Here is a 13,139-nt window from a genome sequence, read left to right as displayed (position 1 = left end):
TGAATTCAGTTTTACCAGATTAATTTTCATTAAATGAATTTTTTGCGTTCGTCGGGATAAAATTAATATTAGTCAAAAATGTATCGTTTTCAATTTATTATATTTTTACATTCCAAATTTTAAGGTATTTTAGCTGTAATATTTATTTTTCTCTGCTTACTCTGTTATTATTTACTCTGTTATTATTACGTTTTTGATTTTGATTTCTCCCTGAATTAAGAGTTCAAAACTAAAGGAGTTCCTTTTTTTTATTAAAACGCTATTCTATCATATTACCTTATTATTACGCGATATTTTAAGGAAACTTATTTAAATCGGTTTCCAAACTTATTAACAGTTTTATATTAATTTTTTGGTGCAAATTATAGTAATGTATTATTATTAATTGGTGTCGAAGAGACTTCTTAGATGATTAAGAACTTAACAATAAGCTTTATGCATAATGTGACGCATCGACAAATTGTATTTAATATATCAGCCTGTTCGAAGTACATGAAATTTGAATAAGAGTCGAATATATTAAATTTCTGATTATGAACTCGCCAAATTGTCATATTTCTAATTTTCAATGTTATTTTAATGTCCTTACTACAGTAATAAGGGAAATGTTTGGAAGTGGAAAGTAAGGGTACGAAAGCAAGCAAATAGAATTCCTACAGTCAATAAATTATCCCAACAACAGAAGTGGAAATATATATTTGATTAAAAGCTACATTTGTTCGAAAATATGAAGATGATACAATTTTTGAAGCGAAAGAAGCTTTTAATCAATTATAGAATTCTTTTCAGTACATATATTTCAAATGAATAGTTTTAACTTTCGTGGAAAAAACTCTTTTATGCCAAATAGCATTTATAGCGAAGCAGTCATCGAGTTTGGTGAGCTTCAGCAAACAGGGAGCTCAGTCCCTTATTCTTACAAAGCATTTATGAAACTCATTTGACTGTTGAAAAAATTGTAATTCTCTATTCCTGTGTCTTACACAAGTTCCATCATTTCATTTTCGTTTTCTTTTATTCTCATCGTTTTTCATATTATAGTTTAAGTGGTTTTGTCTACATTGCAAAAAAATCCCAGTTCTTTTGTAAGACTATCTCTGTATATTTGACAGTTTAAAGCTCTTTTGTTAACGAAACTGTTTTGCAATGATTTTCATCATAATGAAACCATTAGTTTAAATTATAGTTTTTGTCCCGCAGTTTTGCTTGCTGTATGATAATTCTACCTTTTATTTTTTTTAAAAAAAATCATTCCGCAAATATATTCTATACATGCTCTTATTTTTTAGCAGATATTTCATTGTTTTAAAAATAGTATAAATGAAACTGCTTTTTGATTACATTGTCAAATTAATACTCTACCTGACAATTAATTATCTTTCTTCAGATATATTGTCGTAAGTTAACTTGTCAAACGTTTACGTATGGGTGTACTATTTTTTTTAAACGCTTTTACATTCAAATATTATTTTATAAGATAAAACTTTTAAGATTAAAGTAGCACGAGATTTTTCTCTATACTGAGACAATAGAGCTGTTTAGCTCAAGGAATAGAACGTTCACCTCCCAGTCATAGGTTCGTATTCAGCGTTGACTGGTCGTACTAATGCTGCTCTCAGTTCGCACCGACCACAATACTGCCATAGTTATTCCAGAGTTTTTTTTGTTTGTTTGTTAAAATAACAGTACTTATATGCGTAAAAAATATAAAGAAAAGCCTCGGAAAGATTTGGAATTGTATCGCAGTTTTAGAATTCAAGTTATTGTTTATTAGTAAATTTTTGGCAATTTTTTGTATTATAAATAGTATTACGACTAATGATTTTGAATTAATATCGGCACTTCATATATTAAGCGTAAAAAGTTTGAATTTAGTTTTTCGGAATCGAAAATCTTAGAACAGAAACTTTAATCCGAAAATTAGTTTGCGTTTGAACCTTAAGCCATTTTGTTTTAAAACATAGTAATAAAAAATACTTGACAAAGGGCAGACGTCTAATAAATATTGGTATTTGGACTTAGTATTCATCTAGTTTTCAATTTTGGTGCATTAAGATCAGAAAACTAAGATAAATACTTACCGCAGTGTTTAATATCTTCTGAATGACAAGAAATTTTTATATAATAAAGGGATAAACAGTGTTGACTTTCTTTATATACTCAGATACTTTAAGCTTAATTAAATGATGCACTTCCTTTTTCCGAAAAGTATCATAACCTGATGAGTTAGGTATATAATTAGACTGATCGGAAAAAAGTCTTCTTTTTTAATAATTAGAAATTTTTCGACATCTCGACCACTTTGAGTGCCGAAAATAGTCGAGGCTATTCAATTTTTTTGGTATCGACAATCAATATCAGTTTTTTCTTCTCCGAAGAATAGTTCTTCCGCGTATATTCATTTTCATCTCAAAAAATCGTTTGGTGTAACAAGTAGCGATACGTTGTTCCTTCCGTTGCCAAAAGGAATGAAAAAAGCAATCTGAAAGGAGGTTTTGCATATGCAAGCAGTAATTCCTTTGAGGAAAGGGGTAAGGAAAACTAATTATTTATTCAAATTATTGAAAGAAATGTTCGATTTAGTCATTCGTTAATTTTTAAAGAAATAAACTTAAAAAAATCGTTATAAAAGCAAATTACGAATTTATCCGGTCCTTAAACTGTGGTTGTAAGCAATTCGACTGAGGACTTTAGAAGAAGTAAACATTTATTTTAGAAATAAAGACGGAAATTACATAACATAAACAAATTATTTTAAAGAAGATGTATTGGAGGAGAGAATATTATATATGCTGAGAAAAAAATGCAAACGATTTAAAAAAAACAACAAACGAATGCAAACTAACCATTCAATTGAAGGTGTTTGGAAGAATAGAAAGTTATTTTTGTTAAGAAATAAAAACAAAAGCGATGTAATATTATTTTTGAGACAATTAATACTTGTTGAAATTTTTCTTTTTAATATGACTGATGCAATTCGCTTAAGAAAGGAAATGAATGCAAAACAATCAATGAAGCTTGAAGTGAAAACATTCTCTCTAACTTATAAAATACTTGAAATTACCTGATGTAAGCCTGTAATCTCCCGCAAACCTTCATTTCAGGTAAGCATTTCAGTTGTTTCTTGTTAAGTAATAAATGATTTAATAAGCTTCCTACTTTTGTAATAATTGTACTAATTAGCATTACATGATTAGTTTGATAATAACTGGATACTGTTAGAAACTTTTCGGCAAAAATGGTCAAATAGCAATTTATGTAATTATTATTTTACTATACACAACCCAAACAGTCAAATAACAATAAAAAGATGATTTGCAAACTGTTAAGTGTGAAAAAAAACTTTATTCATTGTTTTTTTCTTAATTCGGTTAAGCAACCAGAATTCTATCCATGGTAACCTCTACTGAAGCTATTTTGCTCCGTGAAGTTGGGAATATACTGTACCTGAGAGAACTAATTGGCCGATCTTATGGCCTTCTGAACAGGGGTTCGAATCCCAGTGTCGATTCTTCAATATTTATTTCATTCTTTCGATGCATGAAGAGTTTATAGTATTCCACACTTTTCAATCGGTGATCATAATCCACTAGAATACAAAACTATATCAATGGCACAGTACCGACAGATCTTCGATGCCCATTTCACTTTATGATTCAGAAATACTAGTTGTAAATGGTTACAAAACTGTTTAGATACGTATTCACGGTTTTTTAACCGATAAACATATATAGTACATATATAAATAAAATATTTTCTCTACTTTCTATAACTAATTTATAGATGTAAACAACAATCAGAAATAACTGCTAAAACTAAAGTTTATTGATAAAAAAGACTTTCAGCAATGAGTGTAAGCCACAGTCATTTTTTCGTATTACTTTTAAGTATCTTCTATCATTGCTTTTAGAAAATCAGATGTAAAATTTATTTCCCCAAGTATTATGTGCACGATCGGAATAATTTTGCCAGCCACTTTACATGAAATTCTTTTAAAATGGGAAAAATAATTATTTTTAACATTTACAATGGTATGTTTCTAGTGCCTAATCAGTAAGTAAAGAAACGTCTACTTACAGAGAAAATACTTAAATTAGTTGTCAAAAAGTAACTAAATTAAAAGGAAAATATTAAGTAAAAATAAATAAACACCAAGAAAAATAATTTTACATCATTAACAGTTAAACAAATTTTGCATGAAGTTTCGATGCTGTTGTTCTTACTATTTTTGTTTTTATTTTAGCAAAAAAATAAGGAAATCGTATTTTTTTAAAAAAAATTATGTGCACAGTACAGACTATTTTTTTTAAATCAAAAGTCTCAGGGATTAATATTTTTTTAAACAATCTACCATTTAAAAATCGTTGATAAAATCAATATACTGGTAATGCTTTTATAATAATAACATGAATGGATTGATGCTTTATTTGTGTTTTTCGAAAACGAAACCAAAAATCTAACTGATTTTCGCATAGTACTAGGGATATGTGTCCGGCTGATTTTCGTTCATTACTAGAGGTAGGCGTATAGGTCAGCTAAGAAACTTAATTAACAAAAATCACTTTAAGATATTACGTTTCGCGATTACTTAAATTTCTTCATTTTGTAAAGTATTGTATAAGAACACGTGAATAGCATGTAAGAGTGTGTAAGTAGCGTGTAACTACAGATCTATAGCTACAAGCAAAACCGAATATCAAACATCCCTTATAAAATTGAGTAAACATTATGAATATGCATTCGATTTATGTAATTTAAGACTTTTTACTAAACTTATTTCAGAATATTATTCTAAACAAGAATTTTAGGGCAAATGTAAAAATAAAATCACTTGAGGTAAACATCACCAAATAATTTAGTTCTTAAGTGCAATTAATATCTTTATATTGATGAGTTGCGTTTTAGACAATGATTCTTATTTAATTTTATTTAATCCTTTATTTATTATAATTTGTAATGTTATTGTAATTTTCTTGGAACAGTAGAATTAAGAAAAAGCCCTTTTAGGCTCGTAACTACAATACCTTCATTTAGGGGAGAGTCGGGTAGCCCCGCCCAGCGGGTACCCCCGCCCACTGTCAATTTCATATGTGTAGAATATTTTTTCAAGTCAATGGGCCATCAGACATTAATTGTTATATTAAAAAAAGATTATTTTCAAAGTTTCAAGTATTTATGCAGCTGGTAACATGGTAAACAATAGTTTTGAAAATATGTTGAATACAGTAGTCATGAAATTAAGAAAAATTGGTTGAATGTTTCGATTAATCTTCATTTTAATACTAAAAAAATAATTTTTTCTATACATACAGCATTAAAGTATGTAGTCTTAAGTTTAATTTGCACAAAGAAAGAAGTTTGTATGTAAAAAATTGTTCGAGTAATTACAAATTTACAAAAAAATTGGATTTCGGGTAGCCCCGCTCATATGAATGTCGGGAATCACCGCCCAATTTTATTTCGTCGATAAATGTACGGTTGCAAAGATTATTATTTTATTGCTTCAAATTTGAATGTTATATGCATTTTTAACAACAAATATATGTTTTAATATTATATGAAACATAAATTTATATATTTAAAAATGAAAAATTAAATATTTTTGAAATTTAATTGATATATCCAAATCAAATTTAATATCAAGAAATCATAAATATTATGACAAGCTATTTGCTTACTTATTTATTTTCACTTATTTGTGAACGAATCAATCTACAAAAGCATTTGAATGCAATCAAAATGCAAAGTGAAATTGTAATTTTATAAGAAGTATTTTATATTAAGTTTATAAGAAGAGATCAACCAAATAAGTTTATATTGAAAAAAAACTATTGTTATTAATTATTGTTACTTAAATTAAATTATTTTCGTTAAATATTTAATATAAATATATATTGATATTATAATATATTAATATGCATAAATAATGATAAAAAGTATGACATTTGTTGTTATTAAATGATAGAATTCACTAAAAGTATATAAATAAGTAATAAATAAAATAATTTTGTGATAAAAATGATAAATGAGGTTTATCTATTGTCAATACATTGGTCATTCTCATTTACACCTGAAAAAATAGCCAAAAAACATAATTTTTGTAACTGGGCGGGGCTACCCGACACATTTTGAAAAGAGCTGAAAAACATGCTTTTTTAAATTTCTATTTTTTTAAGTTAAACTATTCTTTTTTTTTGTTTATTCTTTTTGCATTATTTAATTAGATGATAAAACAATAGAAACATACAAAAATGTTGATTGTTACTCAGTATTATACAGAAATATAAGCAATACTCCTTAAGTGAGCGGAGCTACCCGACTCTCCCCTAAGTTTAAAATTTAGTTTAAATGCAATATTTTTCCCCGGATAGCATTAAAAAAGTGCTCGATTCAAAAGAAAATACCATTTGAAGTGCCAGGTTCTCTTTTATTTAAAAGCTGTAAATTTAAGGGGATACAGAAAAAAAGCTTACTTTTTAATGGTTTATGATTTGATACTCCGCTAATAGTTTCTTAATTGTATAAACAATGGTTATTATTGCCTTATTACAATAAAATATTTAATCTACCTGAAAAATGTTTTAAATACTTCTGTTTGGAAACGAAACACTAAATAAACAGTTCGATTTTACAGTTCTGAGAGAAAAAAACAGTTATGATAAAAATATCTCTAAGGTGAGTATTTGTTTTAAAATAATTGATATTTAAATTAAGAAGAAAACACCTATGGTTTTATAAAACCTAGTGCTACATTTATTTTTTGGTGAATTAAATGTAATAATTATAACAACAATATCAAAAAGATTTATTTTATTAATTTTTTTGAGTTTTATAACTTTTGTATGAATTGCTTTTCGAGTTATTTTTTCTGAGCTATTATTTTCTAGCGATTATTAACGATTGTTGGGTTGGGAGCCTTCTTTCCCGGTTCTTTTTAATTTAAAACCCTAATTAAACATTTTGAAATACCCTGCTTAAGCTTGCTTTAAAAAGTACCGAAGTTTCAGGGAAGTAAGATAGCTAAAAGTTTCCAAAGAAATATTTTAGTAAATTTTTTAATATTACTACTTAATATTAGAACTAGAACTTTTTTTTGTTCACCTAAAGATTTTTCAGATATCTCGAATTCTGAAATATTTTTATAAATATTTATATTTTGTTCTAAAATATCTAAAATAAAGATATTTTTGATAGTTGGATATGTAACGGGATAAAAAAATAAGAAATGGAGTAATCGATAATTGTATTTATGGGTTCGATTGTTTCAAAATAAATCGGTGCACTGAGAAAAAAAGTATGGTCAAAATATTGAATTTATGTTTTTATTATTTATGTTTTTATTATTTAAATTTTTATTATTTATGTTTTTATTACTGCTTTTATTAAAATTTAAAGCGTTTCTGATTCTACGAAAACACTTAAAAGCTCAGTAATTTTGACCAAATAGCTTTGATAACGAGTTGGGTAAAATTAACAATAAAATATAGTTTTATAGCATGTGATAAAATTTGATAAATGTGGTAAAATTTAGTAATTTAACATACTTTAGAGCATGGAATAAAACTATTTTTTTGGTCCAATTTAATTTTAAGTTTTGCATGTTTTACTAAATGTGAGGTAATAAGAGCTATAATTTTGAAAACCAGAAATTCATATATACATTTACCATATAAACGGAAAAATAATAAAATGAATTGCTTAGGTACCACATATTTTGGTTTTAACAACCAGAGTTATGTATGAAAAATTACTTAACGAATGACTTAAATGCCGTTTTAACCAGAATTATGTTTCTTTTTAACTAGAAATGTCATTACCATGCATATTGTAATTTTATCAGAATTTTTTTTCTGCGTTGTGTAAGAATAAACTTAACAGTTTTCCTTTGATAAATTTTATTAATCCCCAAAATTACTATTTCGCACTTATCTTTTAGTTTAAGGGAAGAAGTGATAAAAAAATTTACAAGAAAATGGGCAACAGTAATTATCATTTGAGAAAATAAAAAAAAAATGTCATTATGACTTAAGATATCAAATGTTACCTCATCAAGGAAGAAGCTTTTCCAACTATGTAATATGAAAACACGAAGTAGTCATTAAAACAATTTCCTTTTCAAAAGTTGCTTTTTTCCTCCAAATTCAATTTAACGCTTATTCATATATAAAAACTAGATGAGTGTGACAGTTGTCAAGATGTTGTCTAAATACTGAAGGAAAATGCAGCAATTTTGAAGTGGAATAATTGTTGTAGAACAGAGATACCACAATTTCTATGGCGCGTTAAATTAACTTTCCTTACATGATTTTTTTTTCTCCACATAACGATATACTTATATTATTTGACGGTAAGTAAACATTAATTGGAACTTAAACTAAGTATTCTATATTTAGGTATTAAACCTCCGACTTGGGATTCTCTTTTTCATTTTTCAAATGACAGACCCAACGTAAGCATGGCTCAGCATATAAATCTCATTACTAAAGGTAATTTTTCTTTTCTTATCTAATATTCTCTTTTTGTTTTAAGTAGAGCATTCTTGAAATAATAAAAATTAGAAATATGTCGTACAATAATTAATTATTTATAGTTTTATTGTTTTAGATTTAAAATTTTATTCTTATTATGTAATCAATTTTACACCATTATTTTAGGATAGATAACGATATACTGTTATTCTTTTATATTGCTTTTTATTTCTATAAATATAATGTAACACTATTTTGTTTCTTGAGATAAATACCTATTCTAATTTTTTTTAAGTTCTAACTATAAAAACTCTACTTTTGTTATCAGTTGAAAATTCTCAAAATAATAAAAAAATTATTATATATTATGCAATAATTTATATTTATTTATAATTTTCGCAAAATTTTTTTAAATGAGAAATAAGATGTTGTTTTAATAGAACGAAATTATATGACCTTTCTATTACAGATCGATATCCATTAATTATCTGAAGTAAGGACTTATAAATTGTCATAAATATTATCCTTATAGTCCTGAAATTTACAATAGTATAAATTTTACTTTTCTCTCAAAAAACCAATACGAAAAATGAAAGTTATTCATGAAGTTGCATTTAGATCTATCTTACTTTTTAACGTCTCTATTGTTGTTTTACGTATTTAATTAATTTTATTTAAATTTTGAAGCATTTATTTAGATCAAGAGATGGTCTTATTCAAATAGTAGGCCAATAATATCATTGACACTTTTGAGACACTAAGCTTTAAAGTCTAATGAATATTGTTTTTCTTATCGTATCTGATTTGTGGTACTATCTTTTAGCTAGCAAATATAAACTCGAGATTTTAAAAATTGGAGGTTTTAAAATATAACCCTGAATATACTATAGGAATAACTTTTACAGTATAAAATAAAGCGCATCTCTATTTTTTTAATATGTGCGCAGCGTACTATTTAATCATGGTGTGCCATGATATTTTTTTGGAACTTAAAATTGCAAATCGATAAAATATTGCATATGTGATTACATATTTACCAGAAAAATATTTAGTTAAAATGAAAGGTATTTAGGTCGAAACCGCAAATCTATTTCTAAAATATTAATATAAATAAATATAAGCTTTTAAAATGCTATATTTGGGATGAGAAATTATTGTAAATATATTTCGCATGAAAACTCTTAAAGAATATTATAATTACTCTTAAAGAATACTATTTTGGTTGGGCTTTTATGTTTATTACGCGTGAAGTAAAGTTATATTTTAAGCATAGTCTTTTTACCGTTAATTTAAATTCTGGACTTTCTTTTTTTTTAATTTGAAAACTAAGGCTTGTATTAAATTTATGCATTAAAAAAAGAAAACTAAGAATCTACGTTTTGACTCACAAGAAATAAATAAATAAAATAAAATAAATAAATGAATAAACATTAGGCCATTCAATGGAACATAAATATTTTTCGTTTGGCCTCAAATTCATGATGGTAAGTAGGTGACCATGGTGTTAATTTTTTAATCATTTGAAATTTTTGATTTTACGAAAAATAAATAATTTTGTGACAATCCCTTTTATTTTAATAAAACCTTCATAAAAGTTACATAAGGGAAGTATTAAATATAAGCTATAAAAGAAGCTGAAATTCTTTTGAATATTTTTGCATGCAATGCAAAACCTAAAATATCTAAGTCCAAAAGTATGCATGATTTTATGAAATTCTTGCAACTGTTTTGACTAAAATACTTGATGAAAAAAACCCATTTAATTATAAAAAAAACAAAAAAAGGAAACTGAACTAAATGAATAAACTAATTAAACAAACTAAAAAAACAAAACTTTTTTCTTCTGCCCTTTGGAGAAGAATATTTTCTCGAAAATAGAATAATTGTAAATAGCACCATAGATTCAATTTAAGAGTAAAAATCATATAAAATTGCTTGAATCGAGTTTTTCTCGGAAGAATTATCTATTAGTTATTGTAGGATTTTAAAATCCTCACTTAAAACTACTAGGGATTTTAATACTTTAGTAATAAAAATTTATTTAGTTTTACTTGCTTTTAAATCTAAAAGAAAATATATAATTCTTAAAGATTTTGATCTAAACTGAAAAAAACTTGGTTCTTAAAGATTGTCATCTAAATGGAAAGATCACCTGAAAATAATGCATGTCAAATTTATGTTGAACATTTATTTAACGTGAACCAATGATTTTTTAGAAGCGTTTCGGAAATTCGTCTACGAGACTCATTTTGAATGCAAAATATTAATGATTTCACATTAGGCCTAATATATATATTAAATATCTAATTCTTAAAATATCTAAATTCTTAAAATAAAGAAAATATCTAATTCTCAAAGATTTTGCTTCAAGAGGAAAAAAAACTTGGTTCTTAAGGATTCTCATCTAAATGGAACGATTACCTAAAAATAATACATATCAAATTTATATTGAAAATTTATTTAACGTGAACCAATGATTTTTTAGCGTGAACCAATGATTTCTTAGAAGCGCTTCGGAAATTCATCTATGAGATTCAGTTTGAATGCGAAAATATTAATGAGTTAAAAAAATTATTTTGCACGTTTCTAATTTATTACTTGTACTTATTATTTTGATCTTGTCACATTCGATTAAGCATCAGAAACAATACCTCATTTGTCTAGATAGCAATATTTAAGTTTCGCCCTCCATTCACTTCCTCCCACTAAAATATGAAGTGGGATTCTACCACTTAATTTGTTTACCACATGGTATAAAGTGATAGGAAGTCAAGGTTCTGACGATTTTTGAGGTTTTAAATGTACTATTGTGACTTTTTCAATTTATGACATCCCAGCGTTTAAACATTAACTCTGGAACAAATGGTTTTAATTATCCTTTAAAAAAATCAAGAAGAGTTCGTATTGAAATCGCATATATGTTTACTTTCATGTGTCATTTATCAAATGAGTTCTTTCATTGAAAGACGGTGAAACTCGTCAAGGATGACAACCTTTGAAAGTTTTTATCACCGAAGTTGACCTTTATTGTCAAGAACCTCATTTATGACCCCTTTGCACCTCTGAAAAATCAAATTTGTCTATAAGTGTAATTGAATGCTATTCTAAACCATTCTTAAGTTAGCCTGAAAAACTTTTTAGGAAATTTTCAATGATATTTTGTTAAGAATTAGAATTTCATTGAATAGGTAACTTAAACCATTTTTTGTGTTAATCATATGGTAAAAATATGAAGTACAACAAAAAAGGTAGCAAACTAAGATTTTAAATATTAAAATGAATATAATATTAAGTTTTCTAACAGAATCTATGAGATTTAATGGAACATTTTCAGAAATTAATTAAAATAGATAGCAGGTATGCATTAATAACAAAATCCACATTTGTTTTTGCTTTTTGAATGATTAAGAATTTTTAATTTGCATTATGAATAAAGTAATTCTTTCTAGTAATTAGTCTAATTTCTTGTGATGTGTGGGAATTCGTTAAATTAAATTGATTCACCTTTAATTTGATTAAAAGTGAATCTGATATATTTATATCTTAGAAATATAAGAATATAAGAAATGAGACGGAAAAAAGGCAATTATTCATCACATTCTATTATTTGGCCATTTGTCTAAGTGTAAATGATTCTTTCTTGGGGAAACAATTATTCAAGAATTACCATGTTAGTTTTATTGCGATATAGACACATTGAGAACAAAACTTCAGAACACATTAGACATAAAATTTGTTTTACTAATCACGTGACTTTGCCCCTCCATATATATTCATTTCGAGAGTTATTTCAGACAGAAACACTAAGTTTACCATCAAAACAATACAATGCAAGTGATGCACTTCCACAGGTTACACTTTACTCTAAAGTTTCCATTTACTTGTTTTTTTTTCTTTTTCGGATTTTAGGTCGCTTTGGAATAGTTTATTTTTTACTAGTTTTCTCACTTTGTACGGATAAAGCTAGAGGAGGTTTGTTTCATCGAAATCAAAATCAACCTTCCACATCTCAAATGTTAGCAGCTGGACTTGTTGTTAAAATGCTTCAAGAAGATCAAGTCATCGTCCATCATTATTATCCTGTTCCCATCTACTTTGCTGTCCATCATGACCATAGGTGAAAGAGCTGCAAGTAAAATTTCAGGAAGATTACTATTACAAATATAATTGGTTGAGCTAAATTTGACATGATATGATATTTGATGGTATATTACAATGAGAATTATGATGAATCTAACACAGACACACATATTTTGTAAAGTTGATAATAATTTGCAAAGAAAATTAAGAGTACTGAGTAATGCTGTTCCTGAATTAAATTTTCATAGTAAATTTAACATTTGCTAAATTTTATCTTATTAAATTTTAAAGTAATCAGTAGCTATATATATCTCAGTAGTTATATGTAATATAGTATTTGTTGTTCATTTGTGCACTTTTTTCTGCTTGTAAAATGAATTACGCAGAAGATGTAGTTGTAAATGCTTCTGTGAAGTCAAATTTTTGTTATTTTGTTGAATGATTTATTTTCTTTAATAAACATTATTTTGTTTTCCGAATTTCTGTTTTCAATTTAAAAATTTCTCTAAAGACTTTATTAGTAACATATAATGACCTCATGCTATCCAAATGACGTAAATATATTGCTAAGTTTAAAATGAAAAATAGAAA

General features: G+C 26.3%; 1 long non-coding RNA gene across 2 annotated transcripts; it reads left to right on the top strand.

Moving 5' to 3' along the window:
- The first annotated feature begins 2,655 nt into the window (after positions 1–2,655).
- LOC139424990 (uncharacterized) lies at positions 2,656–13,027 on the top strand. Of its 2 annotated transcripts, XR_015431366.1 has the most exons (3): positions 2,656–3,104; positions 8,394–8,486; positions 12,378–13,027. It is a non-coding gene; the product is annotated as an uncharacterized LOC139424990 (long non-coding RNA). The 2 variants fall into 2 exon arrangements; XR_015431365.1 differs by lacking the exons at positions 2,656–3,104; positions 8,394–8,486 and adding an exon at positions 8,160–8,347.
- The last annotated feature ends 112 nt before the right edge of the window (positions 13,028–13,139 follow it).

The sequence above is a fragment of the Parasteatoda tepidariorum genome, chromosome 2, assembly GCF_982258835.1.
Source record: "Parasteatoda tepidariorum strain Cologne lab strain chromosome 2, Ptep-v5.0, whole genome shotgun sequence".
Lineage (NCBI taxonomy): Eukaryota > Metazoa > Arthropoda > Arachnida > Araneae > Theridiidae > Parasteatoda > Parasteatoda tepidariorum.
Note: the sequence above shows the minus strand (reverse complement) of the source record. Positions and strands in the feature narration are given on the sequence as shown.